The sequence below is a fragment of the Rhinolophus sinicus genome, linkage group LG16, assembly GCF_036562045.2.
Source record: "Rhinolophus sinicus isolate RSC01 linkage group LG16, ASM3656204v1, whole genome shotgun sequence".
Taxonomy (NCBI): Eukaryota; Metazoa; Chordata; class Mammalia; order Chiroptera; family Rhinolophidae; genus Rhinolophus; species Rhinolophus sinicus.
In genome coordinates, this window is record NC_133765.1 from 914,512 (window position 1) to 942,070 (window position 27,559).

The 27,559-nt window shown below is 42.2% G+C and overlaps 1 protein-coding gene across 3 annotated transcripts in view; it reads left to right on the forward strand.

The window, feature by feature from the left end:
* The first annotated feature begins 744 nt into the window (after window positions 1-744).
* The window catches only part of LOC109438846 (tubulin-specific chaperone cofactor E-like protein), a 179,170-nt gene continuing 152,355 nt past the window's right edge, over window positions 745-27,559 (forward strand). The window contains exons 1-2 of one of the 3 annotated variants that reach the window (XM_074321534.1): window positions 745-961; window positions 25,333-25,627. The gene's annotated coding sequence lies outside the window, so the exon portion shown is untranslated. The remainder of the gene's footprint in view (window positions 962-25,332; window positions 25,628-27,559) is intronic. The other 2 variants (XM_074321532.1, XM_019718964.2) reach the window with 2 other exon arrangements.

Genomic DNA, 27,559 nt, shown 5'->3' on the forward strand with positions numbered 1-27,559 from the left:
AGCTGACCTGGATTCAAATCTTAGTCTGCTCACTTTTAGTAATGGGTGGTTTGGGGCAGATTATTTAACCTCTGTGAACTTCAGTTTTCATGTCTACAAAATACGTACTTTTGGAAGGTTGTAAAATTAGAAGTAGCGTATGCACAGTGCCTGGTACCCACAAGGGGCTCAGTAAACGGAAGCTGCTATTACTACATTGGTGCTAGAGCATTGAAAACTCAGGATGCCACAGACCTTGGGAAGGGGACACAGAATAAAGGCCAGAGTGCTACCACATCCTCATACAAAAGCATCCTGGGATGGAATTAGATTACAGTATAGAGCTCACCTAAAGAGGACCACTGAATCCAGAGACAGGAAGTGAGTTGATCAGGGTCACAATGCAAATTAGTGACAGAATCAATACAAAATTCCGGGTAAGTCTGGAGAGGTCCTCAACGCTCTCAATGCTCAATGCTGGACGAGCTCAATGCTCGTTTTTGCATGGCAGCAGTCTCTCTCTCAGTGGTCCACCCTCTGCTCTGACCCGCCCTATTTCACTCTGCTGTGAAAATCTGTACTCCTCCTTTGCACTTAGGGTGTCCCCTAATGACGCGGAAGAAAAAAAGCAGATGAAGTGTGTTTCTAGTGACGACCGGCAGTACAGACATCTCGACGCCATGGCAACCCGAGGTTGGTTGGCGAGGACTCACTCCTCTGGTGCCCCCTCCCATTCACGCAGCGGACGTGACACGTGCGACGGGTCACGTGTTGTTGTTGGGCCGTGGAAGCTGCTTCCGGGTCAATGCAGGACACTGGGTTCCTGCGGGCCGAGTGGGGTACGAGGTGAAGCGGAGCGGCCCGGGGCTGGCCGGGACCCCGCCGGAGGCTGAGCGGCGACCACGGCGGTGGCCGGGAGGGAGGGGAAGAGAGGCGCAGCCCGAGGAGCCGCCGCAGCAGCTCCCGCCCCCGGGCTGAGAGGGTGAGTGGGGCCCCGGCCTGCGGCGCTGTCGGGTCCTCGCGGCCCGAGGCGCTCCGGTCCGGAGCCCAGGAGCTGAGGGTCGCTCCTGCAGGGGCGCAGTGTGAGGAGACACCGGGAGGGTCTCCGGGCGGGACGAAACCTGTCTGGGAGGAGGACATGGCTGGGGCGCCCGTCCGGACGACAGGGAGGCTGGGCCTGGTCTGGTTGGGCGGAGCGGGGCGGGCCTGGGACTGGAGAGGGGAGCCGGCCCCGGGTGGGGAGGGCTCGTGGCGGAGCCAGTCCGAGTGCCTGGGGGAGTCCTGGCTTCTCGCTGAGCCCCAGGGCGTGGGGGATGGGAAGTGCCCGCTGTCTGGCGGGAGGCGGGGAGGAGTCTGGGGCTGCTGGGTGGGGAAACAGGAGGTTTGTCGCGGAACCACCGAATCAAAAAAAATAAATCAATGAAGGACGTGTTCTCTGGGAGGCTCGGCGGGCGGGCATTACCAGGCTTGGGGACAGTAAGCCTGCTCCTTTCACGGCTGATAACAGGACGCGGTAGTTCGTTAAAGGCTCTGGGGACAATCGTTCTGCCCCCAAGTTGGGAGACACTGAGAACGAGGGGATTGGAGTGAGATGGGGCCTGGCAGGGGAGCAGTGTGGAGCTTTGTTATCTGTTGAGAATGGGGTCCTCTCCTAGAAAGACATCCAGGGAATGGGTGAAGCGAAGTTTAACAGTGTCTTGTCTTGGGACACACTGATTCTGCAAGTTGCAGTTAAGGAAAGTTGATGCACGAGTTGAATTGTGTACAGTCAATGGAGGAAGGAGGAGCTCTATTCTGAAGGCTGCTAACTTACAAGGAGTTTGTCGGCGTAGGGCTGTGGGGAGATTTGCTAACCCTGGTCTAAATACAAGAATAGCTGACGGTCCTCTTTTTATGCTGCCCTAGAGTTCTTAAATAGGTTCCCTAAGAGTCCATCTTAAGCAAAGAGATTATGTGTAGGTGCTGAGGACTAGTGAAAACATTCAGCCTTTGGGTCTTGAGGTATTAGGCCTAGATCCCTAGAGCAGGAGTTTCCAAACTGTTTTGTATCATGCTCCATAGTGAGAAATACATTTTGTATCATGGTCTAGTACACACTACCTGTATATGAACAAAAAGTTTTCACAAAATAATATTTACCCTTATTACAAGTGGCGCAGTCTAATAGTTTCTAATGTATTCCTTTTTCTTTAGTTAAAAGATGCAGACAGAAAACCATTAAATTGATTGATGGATCGCAAATTACAATTTGAAAAACTTATTTTTCAGTCTCCAAGGCACATTTCTCTGGCTTCATTTAGTGTCCTCGTATGCTTCTAGAGAGCAAGGATGATTACAAGGACCAGGTGCAATTTACTGCTTCATTTGTTTAAATACTTATAATATAGCATATTTGACTGGTGTTTTGTACCATAATCCTAATCTTTGATATCTGAATGTTGCTTGATTATTTGATGAAATTTTTGAATTCATTGGCTGCTTTAATTTTCTCTATCCTTTGTTGTATCTGAGAAATATGAGACCTAGTTTCATTTAGTTGATTTATTCCTACAACATAGTTAAGGTAATTTTATTTTAATGTTACAGTGTTGTAAATATGCACTGATTTGCTTTTCTGCTATTTAGAAGAAATATATCAAGCTGAAACCTAAACTCTCCTTACTCCAATAATTAATATATGGTCTACTTCTGTGTGATTAAAGGTATACGGTCAGGGCTTTGGTATATGTTTTAAAAACTTAATCATAAACTTAAGTATAACTTTGAGTCAGTTAACATCTTAATTCCCCCCAGGAAAATGTTGTTTTTATCTGTTTATAGAGTAGGTAAGGTCTTTATATGGATTGATTGTAATAAATGTCAATGAGTGCTGGTGAGCCAAATGAGAGGCCTACCTAAGTTTCTACGTTAAAAGTCCTTTTAAAAGTTGCCACACAGCCTATTGATACAGGATGTTGAGTGTCAAATGACGTTGTTGCCTGGTTTTGGTAGGTAAATATCCAGGGTATATATTTAAGACCAGTTTAATAGTGTTATTTTTTGTTGAGGATGCCTTCATATTACTTGGAACATGGAGTTCAAAGGCACAGCCATCAGTAAAGAATCGCTCAAATTAAACTTCATTAGTGGGGCCACATTCTTGATTAAATGCCTTATGAAAGCATTCTTTTCATTTTCAAACTTTGTGTGTTGTAAAATATATCTTTCTTACCTTTTAATTACCTAGTGACTATATCTTGGTTATTGATGAAAGGGCTATGTTGTCATGTGTCAGCCATCCTTTAAAAATTATCTTTTAATCAGGTAAATAGTTGTTTTAAAATATTTATCTTTAAAGAAAGTTTAAAAGTTTTCTTTTTGTGGTAGGTCTTTGAAATATTACGAAAGATTCTCACTGATTTCATTGTTTTTTTTCTGTGAATCGTGTACCTATCAATAAACAGTTGTGGAGTGATTTACTCTGAGTGATTATGTGTGCTTTTTAAATTTTCGTTTCTTTTGAGCCTCAGACTCTTAAATATGTCCACCTATATCAGGCTCTTTTCCTCTTCTAATTGTTGCTTCCAAACTGCTGTGGGTTGGAAATTAGTTGCTCACATTTGTTAGAATTCTGTGTAACATGAGATTGTGTAGCTCTGAGTAATGTTCTTTCATTTATATACTATATATAATATGTATATTATATATAATATATACATTTTTTTTTTTTTTAGTGGATAACTGTGATGTGTTTTGGCTACTCATGGGCTGTGTTTTAAATAAATGAACTCGATATATTTTGCATCTTGTTAGCTATATAAGAAAAAGTTCCAAAAAGTAACATGAAGCTGATAGTGATACAATTTGAATTTAAGGGGTGAAAAAATTGTTTAGCTGTGATTGCCTTTGCACTGCATGCAATGTCATTAAGAGTTATCATTCTTCCCTTTTTCAACTTTCCCACTACCCTGTTCTGACTCTTATTTCTTTGAAATTAGAATGCTAACAGCCTAACTATGCCCTTGGTCTGTTATTCTTTCTGATCTTGCATAGCTTCATCAGAGCTCTATCCAAAGAATATTGCTGTCATTTATTATTTCCTTCCTCAAAAACAGTCACAGTGCCAGCATCACAGTGCCAGCACTGAATAAAGCCCATACTGTTTAGGGTGACGTTGAGGGCATTCCACAGCCTCTACTTTTTTTCTGACATGTTTCCATCCCTAAATGCAGATCCTCTGTTCCTGCTAAGCCAAAGCCAGTCTGCTCATCTTACCTGCTCATCCTACCTTTCTTTGTATGTAACATTATTCCTGAAAGTCTGCAGGGAATGTGTTTCCTTTCTAAATGAAATCCTATTCATCTTCCTTTTGTTATAGATGATCCTTCTTCCTCAAGTCTTTCTTGCCTGTATATTGCTTTTCCTGAATTGCTTTGTATTGTTTGTGTACCTTGTTTTTACCCCTTTTAAATTGTAAACTCATAGAGCACAGGAAAATCAAATATCCTTGAATCTTAGGGACACCTAGCACAGGATTTATCAGAGTATAGTTCATGGACCAAGTGAATCAGAACTGCATGAAGTTAAGATTATAATTGCAGGTCTCTGAAAATTCCACCCTAGACTTACTGAATCAAAATCTAGGAATCTGCCCATGTGATTCTTCTGTACAGTAAAATTTGAGAATCACTGACCTAGCATGATGCTTTAAATTACAGTAGGTACATACATACAATTTCTGAGCAAATGATGTAAATGAACTGAGCAATATTAATTCAGCAGGTTGGTTTAATTTTAGGGCTTTGGAGTCAGGTAGCCTCGATTTGAATCCCATCTCTCAGACTCACTAGCCATCTCACTATAACATCTTTCCTTTAGTTTTCCAATCTGTTAAATGGGGTTAATAATAGTTCCTCTCATAAGGGTGTTGTAAGAATTGAATGAGAGAACGAGTAAAACAACACAATACAAGGCACACAGTAAACTCAATAGATTCTATCTGCTGTTGTAAGGATGGTCATCTAATGAAAAGTGTTGAGAATAGGTTCCACATCAATCATGGTTAAGCAGATTGCTCATTGTTAACAGATAGTGGCCCTTTATGGTATTTAAACTCATACAGGTGTTTTTGCATTCTTTAGAAGTATTAGTATCAAATTAGCGTGTTAAAGTTTCCCCCTTCATGTCCCCATTGCCTGAAGAATGAAGTGCAAACTTTTAAACAGAGGGCCTTGATTGGGGAACTGTGTGCACTTCCAGGACCTTTTCCAAGCCAAGCTGTTGTCCTCTAATTCCTAGCTGTGGAGGGCGCTAGCTGTTCCCCTTCCCCAATAAAATCTTTAAAACCAAATAAAATTAAAAATAAATAAATAAATACATACATACATAAATAAAAAGCTTTCTTAAAAAAAAAAAAACCCACAAAAAAACACACAGAGGGCCCTAGATCCTTACCATCTGGTCCTGCCCACCAGTTTTCCAGCCTTCCTCCCATACACTCCATAGCAGCATCACTACGTTTCTCACTTTCACTTATTTGGGCCTTTACATGTACTTTATTCTTTATCTAGCCGATTCCTGTGGCTTTCTTTTTTTAAGACTCGGTTTTGTGTGTGGCTGACCTCCTTGTTGAAGACAGCCACTCTCTTGATGTTCTCAACGTGCTTGGGCCAGTCTTATGTGTTAGCTTTGTATACATTTGTCTTTTGGCGGGAAAAGTATTTAATCCTGGCACGTGCTCTTGGTACATTTTAAATATCAGTTAGCCCACCTCTATTAGAGACTGAAGGTGTTTGGTTGTTATTTGACTCATATAAGCTCTTTCATTTGTCTGGACTTTCCTACTCTCAGCTTTCATCATAATAACTACAATTTATTGACCACTTACTACACGCCAGGCACAACTAGATGCTTTAAAAACTTACTTTAATCTTCACAGTGACTCTGAAGTAGCTATTAATAGCTCCATTTTACAAATGAGAAAGCAGGCATAGAGAGATAACTTGCTCAAATTTCAATGCAGATTCGTAATTGAACTCAGGTCGAGCTGAAGCCCATGCTTTTAATCACAGTGCTCTTCTAAAAACAGGAGATTTAAGCAGATGACACAGCCAAAACTCAGGCTTGTGTACCTGTGTGAAACTTTAATAATCACTAATGGTCCTTAAGAAGGTGATCTGTTACTAGTACCATTGAGAAAAGGATTATTTAAACTAAAATTCTTCCTAAATTAATGCTTTTCCAGTGGTTTTCAAAGTTTCGCTTTCCATCTGTCATACTTCTGATTGGTGTAGTTGATTTTCATTTCACTGCCAGATACTCTTTTTTTTTTTCAAAGTAAAATTCAATTTTTCATTCATCCAACAAGTGTTTGTTGCCATTTGCCAGACACTGCTCGGTGTAACACTGGACCAGACCAACAAATCCCTGCTTTGGTGGGACTAGGTTCTGGGCGAGAGGGACCTAAAAATAGCACAGATCGTGGTAAGAATGAAAGAGGGTGAACTGTTAAGTGATTGATGGCAGCAGTGGTGCTGTTTTTAATGGGGTGGTCAGAGGCAGCCTCATTGATAAGGTAACGTTTGTGTTTATATTTATTTGAGGCTTAAATGCTGAGATGAAGCCTGCTAAGCTAAGAGCCATGAAAAGGGCATTCTTATGAACGTGTTAAGACAGAATCAGCTTGGCAGGTTTGAGACTAAGACAGCCATTCTGGCTGAAACCTTGTGAGCTAGGTGAAGGGTGGGGGAGCTAAGGTTAGAGAAGTAAGCAGAGAACAGATTAAATGAAGCCCTGAAGTAGATGATAAAGGGATTGGATTTTATTCTAATTGTGAAGGGAAGCCACTGGAAAGTTTATTGTCATGTGATCTGACTCAAATTTTGAAAAGATCACTTGGTTGCTTTGTGGAGAATGGATTGTACCTATAGTCAGCAGGGAAGAAGCTGTTGCAACAGTCCTAGTGACAGGTTGATGGAGGCTTGAAACAGTAAAGTAATGGAGATGGAAAGAATTGGGGTGTTTTAGAGTACTGTTGATAGGTCTTGCTGATTAATTACATGAGGGTGTGAGGAAGAGTGAAATTGAATACAACTCTAGAGTTGGGAACTGGTGAGGAGGAATAGGTTTGAGGAGGGAATTAAGAGTTGTTTTTGGCCTTTGTGTATCTCCCTGATTATATCCCCCCACCCTCCAAGGATACCAGCCATTCTGAATTTTGTGTTTATTATTCTCTGACTTTTCTTTAGTTTTTACTATCTATCTATATATCTATATATCTATATATATATATATATATATATATATATATATAACCCCAAACAATATAACTAATTTTCTATGTTTTTTTAATTTTGTATAAGTGGAATTGTATATATTCTTGTGATTATTTATTCATTCAACATTGTATTTTAAAGTTGATCATGTTGATGAGGAAGCAATCATAGGAAACTGTCAATTGTTAAATTCCTTGGCTGTATAACATTTCATCTTATGACTATATTGCAGTTTATCCAATTGCCCGTTCTTGGAGGAAAGGTCCTTTTTTTTTTCCCGCCTGGATTTTTGTAATTTCAAAAAATACTGTGGTGGTGGACTTTCTTTAGTTGTCTCCTGGTGCACCTGAACAAGTTCCTATAGATTTTACATTGAGAAGTAGAATTGGTGCATGTTTCACTTCACTAGACAGTGATAAATTGTTTTACAAGTTATTTGCATTCATTTGTATAATTTGTACCAAGGTATTTGTACTCCTATTAGCAATGGAGGAGCTCCCATTCTTCCCCATTTTCTGCTACACTTGGTGTTGTCAGTTTTCAAATTTTGCTAAATTATATAAAATGGTATTTCATTGAGATTTTGATTTTTGTTTCTGAATATTATTGAACTTGAATATCTTTTACACCTATTCATTAGTCATTTGAATTTTATCTTCTGTTAAATACTTGTTCGTTCGTGCCTTTTGTTCATTTTTCTATTGGATTGCTTGCCTTTTTCTCATTGTTCTTAGGAGTTCTCTATATTAGCTACATGTAGATTTCCAGGCGGGAATTCCTGCCCGTTCTCAGGAATATTTTTCGCTTTCCTGTTCCCGAATCCCGAGATATAAACTGTTTTCTGTTCTCCATGATGGATCATTTCCACAAAGTGACGGCCAACACTACCAACCACCTGGGTTCAAGGAGCTGATTTTCCCCATTTCCTGACCAACTTTTCTCGGGATTTGGGACCAGAAAAGTGAAGAAAATTCCCAAGAACGGGCGGGAATTCCCACCCGGAAACTCTAGCGATAAATAGGAAAAATGTCTAAGAGGTACACCGTGAGTAGCACATTTATTTCCAATTGTGGGTATTACTGGGTTCAAGGAGCCAATATTCCTGATTTCCTGACCAACTTTTCTCGGGATTCGGGAACGGGAAAGTGGAAATATTCCTGAGAACGGGTGGGAATTCCCGCCTGGAAACCCTAGTTACATGTGTTGCAGGTATCTTTTTCCAGTTTCTGGCTTGTCTTTTTAAGTGTTTAATGTCTTTTCATGATAATATGTTTTCATGTTTTTCATTTTACTGGTCAACTTTTCCTTTATGGGTTCTTTTTATGTTTTGTTTATGAACTATTTCCTTAAATTAAGACCGTAAAGCTCTCCTATTAGAAAAACATAACTTTTCGTCTCATAAGGATAAAATTTGTCTTTTACATTTTATCCAGAGTTGAATTTTTTTGTGTGTGAAGTGAGGATTCACTTTCATTTTCCCCAGATTGATACTCACTTGTTCTGAGACCAATTGTTGAATGTTTTAACCTTTTACTGTTGATCTCTGTGTCACTTCTGCCATATTTACATGCACCTGTTTCTGGGCTGTCTTTTTATTCCATTGATCTATTCTCCCACCCCCCCACCCCGCCCTTCTGAGATGTTTTTCTTTAACAAAGTACAGTTGATTCTTGTTGTTATGGTGCTGTATGGAAAGTTGCCATGAACACTGAATTAGTGAATCTGGAACCATTGCTCCTAGGGGAACTAATAGGGTTAGGTTCCTGCCAGCCTGTGGTCACAACATTTTTGTCAACTGATCAGTATATAACCTTGTTTTATATGTGTTTCTGTTTAAAGACACCTTATTCCATATATATTCTCAATTCAGTAACTTTGGATTCATAATGAACAGCATTATAGTTCATACCTGAATAAATTTTATCTAAAGGTATTTTCTCCATAATGCCCATCACAGCCTTCTTGTGCTTAGAAACACGAAATAGCACTTTGACACTACACGTGGAAGCCATTTTCAGTAGTAAGTCACCACAAAAAAAACAACAACACAAAAATATGAAAAACGTGGCACTAAATAGATCCTGAAGAGGACACTTGTTTCAGTATGAGAGCTGAAACAAGAAGGCAGAATGCTACCTTGTTCTATCTTAGCTGGAAATGTGCATGAACACCGGCTGACTAAAATTTTTGTTGTTCTGTGATTATCTGCAAGTGACTCCGCAAGTATTGCTGTGAAAATGCTCCAAATATTGATTTTTGACTTACAACAAATTTTAGTGAGTAGGTGAATTTGCAGATAAGGAATTCATTAATAATGAGGCCCGAATGTGTTATGAAGTCTTGGGAAAGAGACAGTTTTTCAGGAAACCATAAACTTTAGCACGTTTCCGTCCCACTCATGCTTATACGTATCTTTATATAACATTTTATTTTAAAAAATAGTGCAACAAATCTCTTAAATATTAAGTTCTGGTTGACAGATGCCATTCTCTCAATAAAGAGACTTCTTTGAGAATATTTTATCATAAAATATTTAATTCATAGGTAAATGAGCAAAGAATTTTAGGAAAGAATTACACGTCTTAAAATGTTGAAAACAATTATAAATTATTAAACCCTTATTTTTGGGACTTATGAGGGTCATATTTTCTCAAAGGCACTATTATTAACTTAAGGCATAAGTTTAGTAAAGGCAAGTACCCTTTGGACGTTGTAATTTAAATTTTGACTCTATTAGTCCCTTATCCACTAGTGACATTTCTCCATGCGAACATTAGTAGAGGAATCCAAGAAAAAGATAAATAAAGATCATATACATCATAAATCAAATTTCCCACAAAATGCACTTATTGAGACGTGGCTGATTTGTCTCTCACTGTGTAAGATCTGTAAGTGAACTGTTGGCATGAAGGTGATAAGTTTGCTGAGAGTAAGAACCAGTAATTCTGGGGTTGACCTATATTCATCTTTTTTATTTAGATATATTTTATTCATTAATTTTTTTGAAATATTTTTATTGTGGTAAAATATATATATAGCAAAATGTACCATTTTTACCATGTTAAATGTACAATTCAGTGGCATTAAGTACATTCACATTGTTGTGCAGCCATCACCACCATCCATCTCCAGAAATTTTTCATGTTCCCATCTGAAACCATGGACCCATTCATCAATAACTCCCCCTTCCCCACTGTCCCCAACCCATCATTCTACTTTCTGTGTCTATAAATTTGACTACTCACGATACTTTACGTAAGTGGAATCATACAAGATTTGTCCTTTTGTATCTGGCTTATTTCACTTAGCATTGTCTTTAAGATTCATCCATGTTGTAGAATTTCCTTTTTAATGCTGAATAATATTCTATTATATGTACTACCACATTTTGCTTATCCATTCATTCATACATCCATGGATTTGAGTTGCTTCCATCTTTTGGCTATTGTGAATAATGCTGCTATTGAACACTGGTGTACAAATATCTGTTCAAGTCCCTGCTTTCAGTTCTTTTGGTAGATACACAGAAGTGGGATTGCAGGATCATATGGTAACCTGTGTTTAAGTTTTTGAGGAACTGCCATTCTGTTTCCACAACAGCTATACCATTTTCACCAGCAATGCACATATATTCATCTTTAGTTACTCAACATTGCCGATTCTGAAGTACGGCATAAAGGATTAACTCTTGAATATGAAGTGTATAATATGGATATTCAGTGTTAAATCTATTGTGGCTGATGGTTTTGCATAAGAATTTAGTTGTGTTAGGTAGTAAGTATTTCTGACTCTGCTACTGACTCATTGCTGTATCATGAGATCTCTTATTTGTGGAATCCCCACGGAGAGGTGGAAGTAATTACGTATTTCAGTGGTAGCTCTGAAGCATTTTTGTTCATAAGTACTCTGATCTTAGAGTTCATTAATAAATCTTTTCATATTTTACAAAATACATTTGATATGCACAATCAGAATTGATTAGAAAAATTATTGGTTAGCACATTTACTGAGTGCCAATTAAGTGCAAAGTTCCAGTCCATAATGCTACAAAGAAACATTATGATACATATGGTCCCTATTCTCAAGAGCTATACAGTCACAGGACACAAGACATAAACACAAGAATCACATCACTATGTATGAGTGGTATAATGCATACTGGTAACATATGGGACAGCCATAAAAAGATGCCATACCATGATGTGATTAATTGCCCACTGAGAGAACTCAGCTCAATGCAAACCAATAATTATGGCAGGAGGTATTTGAAAAGGCTTTATCTCTGACGTGGACTCTTGAGTTGGGCATCGAAGGGTGCATAAAATTTAGACAGGTGAAGACGAGGGGAAGACCTTCCAGTTAAGGAAGAATGATAGTATAAATGTCAGACAATTTTACTGCCTGAATCATTAATTGGCATTAATTATCATAGTCCTGGGACCAAAAACAATTAGATTGAATCTATTTAACAAAAATTGCAAGTCCCCCAGCCCTACATTAATACTAGCATGCTTACTTGGTGGTGATGGTAGTAGGAATAGTAGATGGTAGCTGTAGCAGAAGCTGATACTTATTAAGTGCTTTTTATGTGCCCGGTACTGTGCTAAATTTTTACTCACCACCATTCATCTTCAGCAGCCTGTGAACTAGGAGTTAGGGGCTATCTATTACCCCTTTTTAGGGATAAGGCAATGGAGACTTAGAGAACCAAAGTAAGTTGCCCATAGTCACACAGAATGGTGGAGTCTAGTCATGATTTACATCCAGGCATTTTTGTTCTAGAACCTGTACTTCATACCACCCGGCAATACCACCATAGGGCAATACCTCAGTAGCATTAAATGTGGAAGGGCCTGGTGAATTTTTTTAATGACCTGTAAACTTTTGCAAACTCTCTGTGTGGCTCATGTTTAACATTCTGGCAGACCCTGGTTATGAGCCAGAATGGTTTATAAACTCCTCTAGAATGCTGCAGAGTGATAAACTAGTAATCTGTTCTTAATGGGGCCTTGTTTTATCTTAATAGCTTCTGTTGGTGCTCATGAGTAGAGATAATGGGGTAATCTGTTCTGTGAACAGCTGAGTAATGAATGACCTTAAACTTCTGTATTCATAGCTGAGAGATAGCACGCAAAATTTTCTTCTGATGAAAACTAATCCATTCAGGAAATTCATATTCATTCCTTTTTGGCAGGAAGAAGTTGAGAATAATTTTTCCCCTTTGGTGACCAGACCATTCTGTACTGCTGCTTTAGTTTTGTGGTTCAGTTACTTTGATGTGGTTATACGAGTTATTTGCGGTGTAAGAGTTTTCATGTATTTTAATAAGTTGTATTTCTATGATTTGTGTGTTGTGCCATGTGTTATTGACATGAAGTACTCCTTTTTTAGTAGTAACAGCATGATGGCTCAACAGATTAAGGATACAGAAAGTATGACTTAGCATGCAGGTTGGGTCACAGAAACCTGAGCCTGTCGCCTCAGTTTCATGTCCTGTAACTAGAGATAAGTGTCAGTATGTGTGTTTCGGAGGGTGGTTGTGGAAAATTACTATGCTTTAAAATGTTTGTTAATCCCAGTTAGAGAATTAACAAGCTTTTGCATTGTGGGGCTACTTGGCTTTTGGGGAACATTGACTTGGGGGTAAATGCATCTACTCTTAAATTTTGATTAAGTGCAACATTAAAACCTTGAGATTTTTCCCAAATTGAATCTGGGCCAGTAGGAAGGGGGTGTATGCAAATTTGAGAAAGAGTTGGGAGGGGAGAGAAGGGTGGAACTCTCCTTGGAAGCTATTGGAGTAAAGAGTATGGTGAATATTAAGGTTATTTTGTTCTTGCTGAAAGCTTATGGAAAGTCTTTTTCTACATCTTAGAATGCCTGATTTAATAGGGATATAGACAATTGGTTTAAGCCAACATTTCTGGACAATAAGCTATGGAAATAAAGAAGTGCTTAGAAAAATTTTCACACAAAGTTACTTCAGTTTAAATAGCAATATTTTTTGTATTTTTGTTTCCCCTCAAATACTTTCTCATCAAAATGTTAAAATTCTTTGACTAGTACATTTGGATTAGAAATTCAAATGTAGACTATGAGCACGCAAGTTAGTCATGTTTGCAAATGTGCGATTGTAGATAAGAAAACTTGCTTTCTTTTTTCAACATCAGATGTGCCTCATGTATGGTATAGCTCTTTATTAGAAAATACGTATGTCTCTGAGTCTGTACTCACTGAGTACACAGAGGCACATATTTAGGGATCTTTGGAATAAAGAATGTGAGTTAGATATTTTCGTGTCTGTGGTGCTTTTAAAGAGAAGCTTAGTGCTGTGATAAATAAAGAAGGTAGCAGTGCCTTTCTAATAACATAATACAAGGACTAAGCAGGAGTCTGAATTCACATTTTATTTGGCAGTGTTGGATTTTAAAAAAATCTTCCACCTTGAAAAGTTGATGTGCCAGGTTATTACATTTGGATGTGGTTTAGTTTATAGTTGGGAAAGAGACGTTGAGAAATAGGGTGGTTCATAAGTAGGTGGGAAATCATGGTTGCATGGAGTGACATGATAATGGTTTTATCAGTTGGTCTCAAGTTTTGCACTTGGATTGCGTAGAGTAAATTTGTGAACTGGTGAACTATAATTCTACAGAATAGTTCTGAAAGTTTATTAGAATTGTTTTTCTTTCTTTTCATCCCAAGAAGGCATCCACTTAGGTATTCTGCATAATGCTCAGGGGAGGTAAGTGGGAAAGAATTGCAGGTTTACATACTTCATGATAAATGAAATTGGGGTGCCATACAGAGCAAGACTGGGTAACCTCATTATATTGACTTGGACAATGTCCCTGAAGTGTTTTTATGGGACAGATAGCTGTCATTCATAACTTTAGCTGCAGAAGCTTGTTAATGGAATACTCTACAAACCTTAAAAATGATTATGTAAATATATGTTTATTGATATAGAAAAGTTTTCATGAGCTGTTTAGGGAAAAGGCAGATTACAAGACTATCTAAATTTAATTTTTTGTAAAAAAAACCGTATTCTACATAGCATGGGAAAATGGTCTGGAAAAGTATATATCATAAGTGGCATCATCAACCTTAATCTACTTGCTAAACCTGTTGACCAAAGTTTCCAGGTATGACTGGCTATAAATATGCTTCAGCTATGAAAAGCTTTTGGTAACACTAACTTACATGCTTAGCTTAGCTTAATAAAAAGGGAAACTACGTCAACATGGAAATGACATGGTGTTACACATTTTTTGCTTATTTTTAATTGGACATTTAAAAAATTCAGAATATATATCACTTGTATTTTTTAAAGCAATTGTTTAGAAAAAAATTTACTAATAGGTCTTTATTCATTCATTTAATCTTTCATGGAGGGTAAAATATATAACCTACACATACGAGGTCTGACAGTTAAGTTCACGGATTTGTTGCAATGATGTTGCTAACCTTTTTTGACATGGGAGGGATTATTCATTATGAATTTTTACCAACTGGACAAACAGTTAACCAAGTTTACTATTTGGGAGTGCTGAAAAGGGTGTGTGAAAAAGTTAGAGGACCTGAACTTTTCTCCAACAATTCATGGCTCTTGCATCACGACACTGCACCAGCTCACACAGCACTGTCTGTGAGGGAGTTTTTAGCCAGTAAACAAATAACTATTGGAATACCCTCCCTACTCAGCTGATCTCGCCCCCAATGACTTCTTTCTTTACCTGAAGATAAAGGAAATATTGAAAGGACATTTTGAAATATTGAGAGACATTTTGATGACATTCAGGACATTAAGGGTAATACGACGACAGCTCTGATAGCCATTCCAGAAAAAGAGTTCCAGAATTGCTTTGAAGGGTGTACTAGGCACTGGTGTCAGTGCATGGCTTCCCAAGGGGAGTACTTCGAAGGTGACCGTAGTGCTATTCAGCAGTGAGGTATATAGCACTTTTTCTAGGATGTGTTCACGAACTTAATTGTCTGACCTTCATATACTTTCCTAACAGCAATTATGTTTTATTGGGGTACACTTATACTGAGGATCAGTAAGATTTAGAAAACAAAACAAAGTCCCAGCTACCTAAAATGTCCAAGAATCTGGGAAGGTTTGGGTATAGTGAGGATCTTCCAGAAAAGGAAGCTTTCTGGGGATGAAGTTAAGAGTCCACAAAGCAAAAACTTAAAAAAAAAAAAAAAAAGTTTAAAAAAAAACTTGCAAAAATTGAGAAAGCTAGTAATCTTAAGAGACTCTTTGATGCTATCCAGGAGATTTTTCCTCCTGAGACTTGTTTTTTTAGTTATTATTGACCTCCGCACCCTTTCCTAAAAAAGACTCAGCGTATAAATTCATCGTTTATCCTCTTAGAAAAAAGAACAAAATACAACAACTCTCTCTTTGAACACTTGTCCCTTCTTTTCTTCAACTGTCCCATCTTTTCCACTTTCATCTAAGCTTCTCAAAGATGTGGTCTATAATCACCGTTTTATTTATTTCCTTAACTCTGTATACTATGGTTTCTACTCCCTTGTCTTGAAAATACTTCACCGAAGTGAATGAACTTCTAATTGTCCAGTCCTTTAGGGGCCTTAAAATTCTCATCATTTCTAACCTATTGATAGTCTACATAAAGATTGGTAACCCCCATTCTTGCATTCTTTTCATGGTGATCAATCAAAAATTTTTTTATTCTTATCTCTATAGGGTAAAGTTGAACCTGAGCAAGGTCAGTCATAAGCTGACTCTACTGTCCACCCTACAGTCAAATCTCCTGTCTCCACTGCTCCCCTAACATGTATTTTATGTTTTAACAATACCACTTAAGAGCCCATGTCATGCCTCTTGTGCCTGTTTGCATTCTGTTATTTCCTGTGCCTAGAATGTTCTTCACCCTATTAACCTAATCTTCATCATCTTTCAAAATGGCTCACGATTTACCTATCTTTCTTTCTTTCTTTCTTTCTTTCTTTCTTTCTTTCTTTCTTTCTTTCTTTCTTTCAATGAAAGTTTATTGGGGTGACAATGGTTAATAAAGTTACACAGGTTTCAGGTGTACAATTCTGTATTACATCATCTATATATCACTTTGTGTGTTCACCACCCAGAGTCAGTTGTTGGGATGGTTTTTCCTGCAGGCCCCCCTAAGAGCTCAGCCCCCCTCCTCCTCCCTCCTTATCGGAGCTGTCTCCCGCAGGCACCATAGTTAGAGGCCTCCCTGTCAAAACAAAGTTGAGGGATCACAGCTGCTAGGGACGGATCTCCCTGGCACCCGGCTGGATTTCCCCCAAACCCGGAGGCCTAAACATATAAAACAAAGCGCCTGACCCCAATCAGTGCTCAGTTCTTTGGGAACAATCCCACTGGGCTCACTAGTGTAATAAAGCTGTGTTCTCCCTGCCCTCTGGGAGCCGCTTGAGTTTCTCAGTCGTCACTGCTTTTCCGCAACATTTTGATTCCCTGACTGGGAAATCCAACCGCAATGGCCCCTTGTGCCACCAGTGTGGGGTGAGAGGTGGGCCGTGGAGCAACAGGAGGCCCGAGAAGGGTGTAGGTGCGCCCCGCCGATTTTGGTGGACCCTGGACTGGGCTTACCCGGGCAGCCGCGGCCTGCGCCTCCCCAGCTGGACCCGCAGAGAGGGACCAGGGACAACCAGTCGGATCCACCCGTCGGACCAGGTAAGCCTCGAGGCCATTGTCTGGAGCCAGTCCTGTCCCATGTGACAGAAGCGGAGCCTGATCACCTCCCTGTAGGTTCTTATAACCTACCAGTCAGGGACACCCATGGGAGGGTGTCAGTCCGGTGTGTGAGTGACTGATTGTGTGTCTGATTGTCTGATTCCATTGCTTTGGCTATGGAAACTTGGATATGCTTCGCCCTGATTCTCGAAGAGCGTCATTTGGCGTAACGGTGATTCACTCCACGGAGGCCTGGTCAGTGAAATTATTCACAGTACACTGTAGCCAAAAGCGCTCCTAAGTTCCCGGGAGGGACGCCAGCAGGGCAGCACCTGAGTAAATTCCCCTCTCCCCGTCTGCGACATCGTACGCTATGGGAGGGAAGCAAAGTAAGCCTGCAGTCCTAGACTGCATGTTAAAGAATTTTAGAAAGAGTTTTTGCAGAAATTACGGAGTCTGCATGACCCCAGGAAAAATTAAGAATCCTCTGTGAATTAGAATAGCCCACTTTTAACGTCGGCTGGCAGTCAGAGGGAACCCTCGACCTGGCCGTCATCCGGCGTGTTTATATTATAGTGACCGGCAATCCTTCTCACCAGGTCAGTTTCCATACATTAACTCCTGGTTGGAAATTGCCAGGATCCTTCGACTTTAGGGTACGGTTCTGCTCTAGTAAAAAGGGACAGTGCAGGATTCTCGTAACCCAGGCTCGGAAAGAAACTCCTAACGCCCCTCCGACAAAGCCCCTTCACCAAGAGGACACAAGAAAACTCCACTGAATGTTTGAGGACAGACTTCTGAGTGCCAGAAAAACATTTCGGGAAGCCGCGATCCACTGTGTTTGGGGACAGCGCGAGTCGCAGCACGAGCGGGAGCACCGAGAGGCACCTCCGGAACGTACAGTAACAATCACAACCCCACATTCTGGGCGAATGTGAGCGGGAGGGGAAGCAACCCAGGCCCAGGCGCTGCGTGAGCGCCCTGCAGCCAACATAGAAGCCGTCAGCCGATGCGGCCGAGGTGCCAGCCAGGCCTGGGGGCGGCAGGAGCCTGCATGCGTGCGTGCAGCTTTTCTCTGCTTTCGTGGGTCCTGGAAGGAATAGCCACGGTGGCTCGCTCCGTGCCTGCAAACCCAGATGCCTCCAGCAGAACAGCGCCGTAGTGGAGGAGAGAGGCTCCTCTCTCGGCTCCCCCTCCGTACCCCAGTCCTGGGAAGCAGCAATTTCAGCAAGATTGGACCAAGATTGGACCTGGGCACCAGGTGGTGCTACACCTTCTGGCCTTCGCCCCAGGGATCCTGGCGGAGAGAGGACACAGCTCCTAGGAGGGGCCCCAGGGGAGAAGGAAAGGCAGCTCCTTTCGAGCTTCCACGCACCAGCCTCTCAGGGAGGGGGCCAAGAGCCAACGGCGGTCAGCACCCAGCACCCCCCCGGCCCCCTCTCACCCATCGTGAAGCTTTCAGCGGCGGCTCTCATGTCCCTGCTTCCTGCTCGGTCACCCCTGAAGAACCCCGGGGGCTTCTCCCCCTGCTGCCACACCCGCATGTGCTCCCGTACAGCGAACCTAAACAAAACCGCAGCCTGACTGCAGCCTCTGGCGGAGCCATCCCAGCTCGGCTTGGGAACCCGGGAGCACCCAGGCGGCCACGCCAGCTGCCCCCGCACTCTGCCAGCGCAGCCTGGGCCTTGCCCAGCCCGCACACTACAGTAAAACCAATTTTGCTTGGGTAATGCGAGAGAAAAATAAAAAAGAAAGAAAGAAAGAGGACCATCAAGAGAAGGCCCCGCCCAGCTTCCTGCGTCCGGATTTCTCCTTTTTTGACTTTGCCACACTTGGTGCTCCCCTAGTGGTACAGCGGTAGAATTTTTGCCTGCCAAGCGGGCGACTCAGGTTCAATTCCCAGCCAGGGAAACAGTCGCCTTTTCACTCCGGCGAAGGGGGACTTAAAGACCACATTTAAACTTTGCATACAAGTTAACTTTTAATTTTTGTATGAGGTGTTTTCTGCTTACAAACTCCGCGACAGTTTTGGTGTTCTGGGTTCGGCATGATAAGCGATTATGTAAAATGTCTCTGGGTTTTTTAGATGAGGACTATTTAAAGGCCATAGTATATAATACCAAAGGAAACTGCTGCCACAAAACTGAGAAGCAGGCAAACGACGTACTCAGTGTCTCTGAATGCACACCTGAGAAATTTACTGAGCGCTGCTTGGGAAAAGGCTGACTTTGTGAATCTCCTGTCTTTTAACGAGGTTGGTGCCCCTGTGCTGATTGGATTTTGTCTGACAGGATTGGGACACGCTTCTTTGTTACTTGGTTCGTCTAAACAGCAGCTACAGATTTACTACTTATTATTTCCTTCTCATTTCTTATAAAAGTGCGATGCACGTACGACTTCTCCTCAAGCTCCCAAACAAAGATCGCGTTGACGCTAACGTTACCTTACTACCAGATGGAGAACCCACCTGTAAAAGGGAGGCTCACCTACTTCCAGCAGCAGGAAGGAAAAGAAAAGTTGACCTGTAATTTTGCTGAGTTTGAAAAGGAAGAAGAGGAAGACACTAGGGAAAATCAAAGTGCCGATATCAGTGCTGGATGCACCAGCCACAGTTCTGCTGTCTTATGAGACAATCCAGGGGTAATCTTGTTCCCAGAGTCACTGACTGCAGCTGCTCTGACAGCAGTTTTCCACCCAAACTCTTCGTAGCTGCTTATACAACATACGGCCTTAAGCAACGAGAGCTAGAATTTCAAGGACTCCAGCCATAATCATTTCATAACCCCTCACCATTCACAGGGCAACGGACCAGTCTTATCCCAGATGTACTACGGACTCTGGCCTCGGCCCTCAATGTCTCCTGGAAGCTTCACATGGACGGCCTACCGGCCTCAGAGTTCAGGGAAAGTAAAGTGCATGAACCGTACCCTCAAAGAAACATTGTCTAAGCTATGCCAAAAAAAACCTCCCTGGGATGGATGGATCTACTCCCCTTAGGCGCCCTCCGCTCCCGGTGTACTCCTCAAAAGGATGGTTTTTCCCCTGTTTAAATTTCTCTATGGCGGCCTCCCCCGTTGCTATCATCCATCAGAGTAGTAAGTGACTCCCAGGTCAGCTTATCGCCCTAGGAAAGATCCTTACGAGCCTGCACTCACATCTACTAAAAGGAACTCCTGACTCGTTAGGGACCCCTGTCCATCCCCACCTTCTAGGTGACAGGGTCTAAGTCAGGATTAGAGACATGAGCCCCTCCCCCCATATAAACAGGCCCATGCGCAGTAACTCCTGACTCGTTAGGGACCCCTGTCCAGCCCCACCTTCTAGGTGACAGGGTCTAAGTCAAGATTAGAGACGTGAGCCCCTCCCCCCATATAAACAGGCCCATGCGCAGTAACCCTTGTCACCCTCACTGCACTTAAGGTCCCCAGAAACACGCCGTGGATTCACCACTCCTGAGTCACGCGAGCAGGTCGGACCAGCCTGCCTGGACTTCTCGTCCAGTGCCCGCCGAGCCACTGAAGACCACGCTTGAGAAGACCGCCTGATTGGACCCCCACCCAGCGGGGTCTCCTCCTGTCCGGATTTCTGCTATGGGTTTCTCCTCTGCTCGTGCTCGCCTGCCTGAGGCCCTCTGGCTCTTAGGCCTCCTTTGCCTTTTCCCCCTTAGGTCTCTCCTTGAAGTGTCCCTGCTTCCGGGGGTCCGGAACAAGAGCCTCAGACCTCCCAGTTCCCCTGCAATCTCTTCCCCCGAGGGTCTGTCTGCTGGACTAACTTAGCCCAAACCGGGTCCTGCGATGACGGTGGAGTCCAGGGCACTGCCCTCCGCGACATTGCAGTGGCCTGGATTGCTGCGATGGCTCGGGCTGCACTGCCCCAGCCTCGCTGCTGTGGCCTCGGCCTGACTTCCCTCTGCAGGGCCAAACTCCTGGATGCCCAGGACCCTGCCCCGCGGCTCAGAGCCTCCATCGTCTCCGGCCTGGTCGGCGCCCCCTGACTCCTGCCTGGAACTTAGCCTGTTACCTGCCCCCTGGCCTTGCCAGGCTCCCGATACCTGCTGCCAGAGCTTTTCTGCACCTTTGCCCTTCTGCACGCTCTTCTGTAACAAGCGACCCATACAGGTGTTGGAGCGCATCACGGTGGAGGTGGCTACGTCCTCATTTTCATTCTCCTTCTGCCCGTTTTGCTGACGCTGAATTCCAGTCTCGGGTCTTTCCTTCCCTTCGCACCTGCGGGGCGGCTTTCATCCCTTTCCTCATAGGTGCTGCCATCTTTACAGAGGTCGCCGCTGGTGCCTCCGGCCTTGGGACTTCCATCGACTTTTACTACAAACTTTCTCAAGAAATCAATGATGACATGGAGCGGGTCGCAGACTCACTCACGTCACTCCAGACCCAATTCTCCAGCCTGGTGACAGTCGCCCTCATAAACTGGGGAGCCCTGGATCTGCTCACGGCCGAAAAGTGCGGAACCTGTCTCTTCCTCCAAGAAGAACGTTGCTGCTGTGTAGGCCAGTCTGGGATCCCCACCGCCGGGTCCATGAGCTCCAGGGATCGCGTATAGAACTGCTGCGAGGAGCTCGCCTCCTGGGGTTTAGCTTTCAGTCCTGGACTTCCTGACTCCCTCTTGCTCTCCACTTTCCTCCTTGCCGCCATCGGCCCAGACGTCTTTGCTGCCTTTGTCCACTTCATCGAAGGTGCTGTCTCCCGTCTAACCACCGCCCACGTCCTTGTCCTGCGGGGCTGTCGCTCTCTGTTTGGATGATGATCTTTCAGGGTTCCCCTTCCGATCATCAACAGGGGGAATATGTTGGGACGGTCTTTCCTATGTATCTAGAAAACATAGGAGCCCCCCCAAGAGCTCAGCCCCCCTCCTCCTCCCTCCTTATCGGAGCTGTCTCCCGCAGGCACCATAGTTAGAGGCCTCCCTGTCAACACAAAGTTGAGGGATCACAGCTGCTAGGGACAGATCTCCCTGGCACCCGGCCGGATTTCCCCCAAACCCAGAGGCCTAAACATATAAAACAAAGCGCCTGACCCCAATCAGTGCTCAGTTCTTTGGGAACAATCCCACTGGGCTCACTAGTGTAATAAAGCTGTGTTCTCCCTGCCCTCTGGGAGCCGCTTGAGTTTCTCGGTCCTCGCCACTTTTCCGCAACATTTCTCCTTCCATCACCATATATTTGATCCCCTTTACCCTCATCTACCACCCCCTCCCCCCTTACCATCTGGTAACCACTAAACTACTATCTGTGTCTATGAGGTTTTGTTTGTTTGTTTTGTTTCTTTGTTGTTTTCAGTTTTATATTCCACATATCAGTGAAATCATATGGTTCTCAACTTTTTAGCTGACTTATTTTACTTAGCTTAGTAATCTCAAGATCCATCCATGTTGTCACAAATGGCACTATTTCATCTTTTCTTATGGCAGAATAATATTCCATTGTGTATTTATATATACCGCATCTTCTTGATTCAGTCATCTATCAAAGGACACTTTGGTTGTTTCTATGTATTGGCTACCGTAAATAAAGCTGCAGTGAACATTGAAGCACATATATCTTTACAGATAAATGTTTTCAGATTTTTTTCACCCCCTACTTTCTTGATCATATTTCGAAAAGTTAATCACTTTTTATGTTTGAGTTCTCTATTTCTGGGTGGTTTATTTCAGGTATGTGTTATTTCCATGTATCTCCTTAGATTGTGGATGCCTTAAGGACAGAATTTAGATTTTATTAATTCTCACTTCTTTAGTGTTTAGCACAGTGTTCGACATACATGCACTGTGTGGTTTGTGTTTGTTGAACAGAACTAAATGAGACTGTAAGCTTTATGAGGACACATGTTTTGTGAATACATGAATTGGCAGAAAAGTCTAATTGGAACCACTTGATAAAGTGCATAAAAGACATAGCAGAACTAACTATATTTGCTCTCTCCATTTTTTTATAAAAAAGTAGTAAAGAGATTTTTATTCTCAGATTGTCTTGTAAAGGACACAGGCACCTAAATGGAGGAAAAAAATGACTAGCATGAAATGTCATCTTGTTACCGGAGGGTGGGCCCTCCTCGGCGCGGTGTCCAGGTTCTTGGCATCTCGAGCAAAGAATTGAATGAGATACCGAGATAAAGTAGTGAAACCAAAGAGTTTGGAGCGGGCCGAGCATAAGAAGAGGCACAAAAGGTTCAACCCCCCCCCCCCCCAGAAAAAAAAAGGGCTGACTGGCAGGACTTGGAGTTTTTATCCCTTTTTCTCTAGAATGGGCTGTTCCTTCCCAGGCGTGGGACCACTTGATTGACAAGAAGCTATTACCTCATCTTTTTAGACTGTGCATGCTCCTTCCCAGGATTTGGTCTGTTATAATTTAGTCAGGCGTATGCATGATACTATAATGATGGTATAATGAGGCCCAGGTGAAATGAAGATTGTTGTGGCCTTTACTGCACGACGTGAGTGACCAATTTAATCTAGTTGGGATTTTTGTACCCATTTGTTTTCTCATAGGGGTAGATAATTACAATGAAAGGGGAAGTTTTGGGCGGAAAGGGGAGGTCTTTTGTACGGTCACATTCTGTGGGTTGTGCAAGAATGCAGAGACCTGATTCCTATCTTGAGAGACATGATCCCCATAAAATCTCTGTGGGAAGTTGAGGGTCGCAAGGTCTTCTGTATCTGCTTCCTGCTGGGTAGGGGTGTAGAGCTGTCGTGCCTATTGGGGGATTCATGGCACTCTCGCTTTATCTGATCTTAGATGAGAGGAAGGGGTTTAGAGGTCCGCCTGTGAGACCGCCTGTAAGACCGTGTTGCCTTCTTTGGTTGCCACTGGCAGTCTTGCTGGGGTATCCTCTGTATCCCCAAGGCCCCCGAATGAGGGAAAATAGATTTTAATTAATAAATCCGTTAGCTCTGTAGAGCCTGTGGCCATTCAACCTGTCCTTTAGGTGGTGTCAGTTGTCCAGGAGCTGGGCCCAGAATGGGTTGGAAAGAATATTAGGCTTCATGGATTACAATCAACAAGTATACTGGCCTGGGGGGTCCAGAATGGCTTGAGGGATGTTGGAAAGTCACAGGCTTTTAAGTAGTTATCTGAAGCAGGGGTGAAAGACTTTCTGTGATTCAGGCTGGGAGCAATCTTTAGTCATTCAGAAACTGATTAGAAGAGTAATCAAAGCCAGGGTCTAAAGAGCTAACAAACTAGGGAAAAGAAGACTTAAAATTTCTATAGTGAGGGGGCTTTCCCATATCAATCTGACCAAAGGAACCTAAAGGTGAAATTGTAGACTGTATCCCAAGTGTTTGACGTACGTTTTGTTTTCAAATATTTGTTGGCAAAATACTGGCAGAGTGTAGGTTTTTCTGCCCTTCTCTGATGAATAGGTAAGATTGGTTATTTGTGTGTAAATGGGTCCATGCCAAATAACTGAAAATAATTTTAAACTACTTGAGAGTGTTTCCCTTTTCTCCATTTTTATGCTATGAAAATTCTTCCTGGAGATTTAGCCTTATGCTAAATGAATGCATGTTTTGAATTATTGCAGTTTATTTTTCAGAGCTGTAAATCAGTTCCCAACTATTTACTATTCCAGTAATTTGAATCCTGCAGGCTTCCTGCTGCAGGAAGCACCCCTCTTTTCTTGGTTGGTTTCCAGGGTAAGAGGTGACAGGGATGCCTGAAGAGCCCAAAGCATCCTTAGGCTATACCTTTGTCATCTCTGCCTGAGCCATTATGGTTCCAGAGTCACAGTAATTTGGATACAGTTTGGCTAATTGGGATGAAATATTTGGGTAACTTTTATTAGCACATTTAATTTGGCTAGCAAAGGAAGTGACAGTGAAGCAGGCCTGAGGGTATTGTTCCAATCCTACACACTTCACAGAGTGGAGCTTTTGCTTTGCTTTGGTTAAAGCCATGGTAAAGACTAACAGAACTCTACATTCTGGCTCTGTCTGTCATCTTACCCCTTCATCTCAACCCCACCTGTCATTTTATTTGTAGTTTAATTCTGAAGCTTAGGTGTGTTTTGTTTTGCTTTCTTTTTCTTTCCAAGTTTTGCAAAAATTGCTATTTCCTTTTCACCATCTATTTTTCTTCCTCACTCTCCAGTTCCTCTTAAAATTAATATTATATATTCCTCATGGTCCAATTTGGAATTTTTTTCCATAGATAATTGATAATGAGGAACTGAAAGAAAAAACCATTGGCAAATTATTATTAGATCATTCCCAGATACGTCACTTAAAAATGTTTTATATTTGGAAAAAATGATATATGAAAAAAAAGATGAGGTATTCATCTGGTGAGGTTCAAATGGGTGAACTGTGAAAAGCTAATCTCCTTTCCACACTAGTCCTCATTTATCTCTGGAGTCAACCACAGGTACTCATTTTATTAATTTCTATTTTATCCTCCTGAAGGTGAAGGAAGAATATGTCTCTGTGAGTCCCCAAGTGATGTAGGGGACTGAGTGAGTGAGTGCCGGGATCGTGAGACCGAAGAAGAAACACGGACCCAGGAGAAGCAAAGAGTTTTAAAAAGAGGAGAGTTTATTGAAAGCAAAGGGTCAGAGCTCCCGAGTAGCAGGGGGTCCCGAATGGGGGTGCCCAGCGACTGAGGCAAAAGCTCTTACTTTTATACCTTCCCTTGCCTGTTTGGGGAAGGGAGCTGTTTGAAGAAGGAAACTGGCGCCTTCTAATGAAATTCGTCTACCAGGTTTGTCCTTCTTGCCCATCCTGAAGGAATTAGCAAAGTAACCCACTCTTATCTGTCAGATCTGCTCCATTTGTCAGGCCAAAAGGAATTTTATGATTAACCTCAGGCCTTGTTACATTATGTCCTGGAGCGAAGGAGTTATTTCAAAACCTGGAGTTTCAGGATATGGCTGTCTTTGTTTATTCCACCAGGGACCTCCCTGTCTACCTAGCGACATGCTAGCTAACCTGTCTCAAAGGTAGTCTGTGCATATTCATATAAGCAGATAAAACTATTTTTATAAGATTTAAAATGTGTACTTTGGGACTCTGTGGGGTAGTATGTACGTTGTGAGTGAGGCTGGTAGTATTCATACTTTATGAAATATGGTACTCTACTTTAAAGTGTGTGTGTGTGTGTGTGTGTAGTAAATATTGATCTTGTATACCAGCATGGGGATATATTTTGTATATCATTGTTAATGGTCAGACATTGTCTATTGTCAGTTGCGTTGAGTTTCATACTAATTTTGACCTGACTCTTTGATTGGAAACATAAAGTGTCAGTTGCTTGATAGCAGTTGGGGCACTTAGGTGACTGTGTGTTCTGTCCTGTTAGTAATCTATTTGGCGAAAGTGCACCAAGTGCCTTATCCTCCAACTTGCTTGCGCTTTATCCTGACTTTCTCCAAGCACTTTACAAGAGCATATTACAGTCAGGATTTGAGGCACAAAGGAGTTGAAATTTTCACAGGAGCACACCAAACTTGGTAATGGAACCAAGCAGTATCACCCCAAGATGTCTGGCTCCCTGACTTTCAGCACCAATTCAGAACACTTTTGCAAATGCATTAAAACTATGCCAAGCGTAGAGGTAGTCAGATGTAATTTAACAGCCATTCTCTCCAGAAAGTCATAGATTACCCTCCCACCCCCAAAAAACCTTTTTAAAGGCTCCAGTTAAAGATCTTTTTCCATCCTGTATTTCCTCATTTTTCAATCTGGTTTTCAATTTTCCTTTCCCACCTACTGTTCCTCCTCAAACTGTCTCAGCAGATTTTGAGTAGATTTATGTTACTGATCCATTTTGCAATCTTAATGTTCTAATTCAAAACCCATGTATTAATGTGTACACTACATTCCTGGAAAGCTATTCCAATAGAGTATCCTAGAAAATGACCAATGAAGGCGCCTGGCATTGCTTTTAAGTCGGGGGGGGGGGGGCGGGGGGGGGCAGGGGACAAAACGAAACAAAAAACCCCAGACTATTTGGAAGAGTTGTTAAAGCATGGGGCCATGAGGAATAACGTTTTTATGTTCCCATGATTGCTTGCTTACTGGGACTTATTTTGACTTGAATATATCTTTAATAGTCCCATGCCTCAGTTTGTCTCCATATAAATTGTGTGTAAGATTATTGTCTTTGAATTGCATAGGTCTGAACCTAAGTGGTTCTGAAGCTTCAGATTAAAAGATGCTATTTAAACTCCGTTACTATTATTTTGACACTGACAGTTCAGCACCCTCACCACACGTTTTATTCCTTTTCAACTGCCAGTTGTCAACTACTTTGACTTTTTGTTAAACATTCCTAAAAATTCTGTTCACATTTACTTGAGACAAGTCTTTGATAAGAGCTATGGTGCTGTCACTAATGGTAGTACAGTGGTACCTCAGTTTTCGAACGTCTCCGTTGACGAACATTTTGTTTTACGAATGCCGTAAACCGGAAGTAAATGCTTTGGTTTTCGAATATGCCTCAGAAGTTGAACATGTCACGCAGCTTCCACTGAGTGCAAGGTCCTGAGGCCTAGCTGTCGGCTGTTTTCGAACATTTCAAAACTTGAACCGTCTTCCGGAACAGATTACGTTAGAAAACCGAGGTACCACTGTACCTGCTCTATATTGTCTGCTGTTGGAGGTGATAAATTTACATTTAAAAGAAAACCTTTCA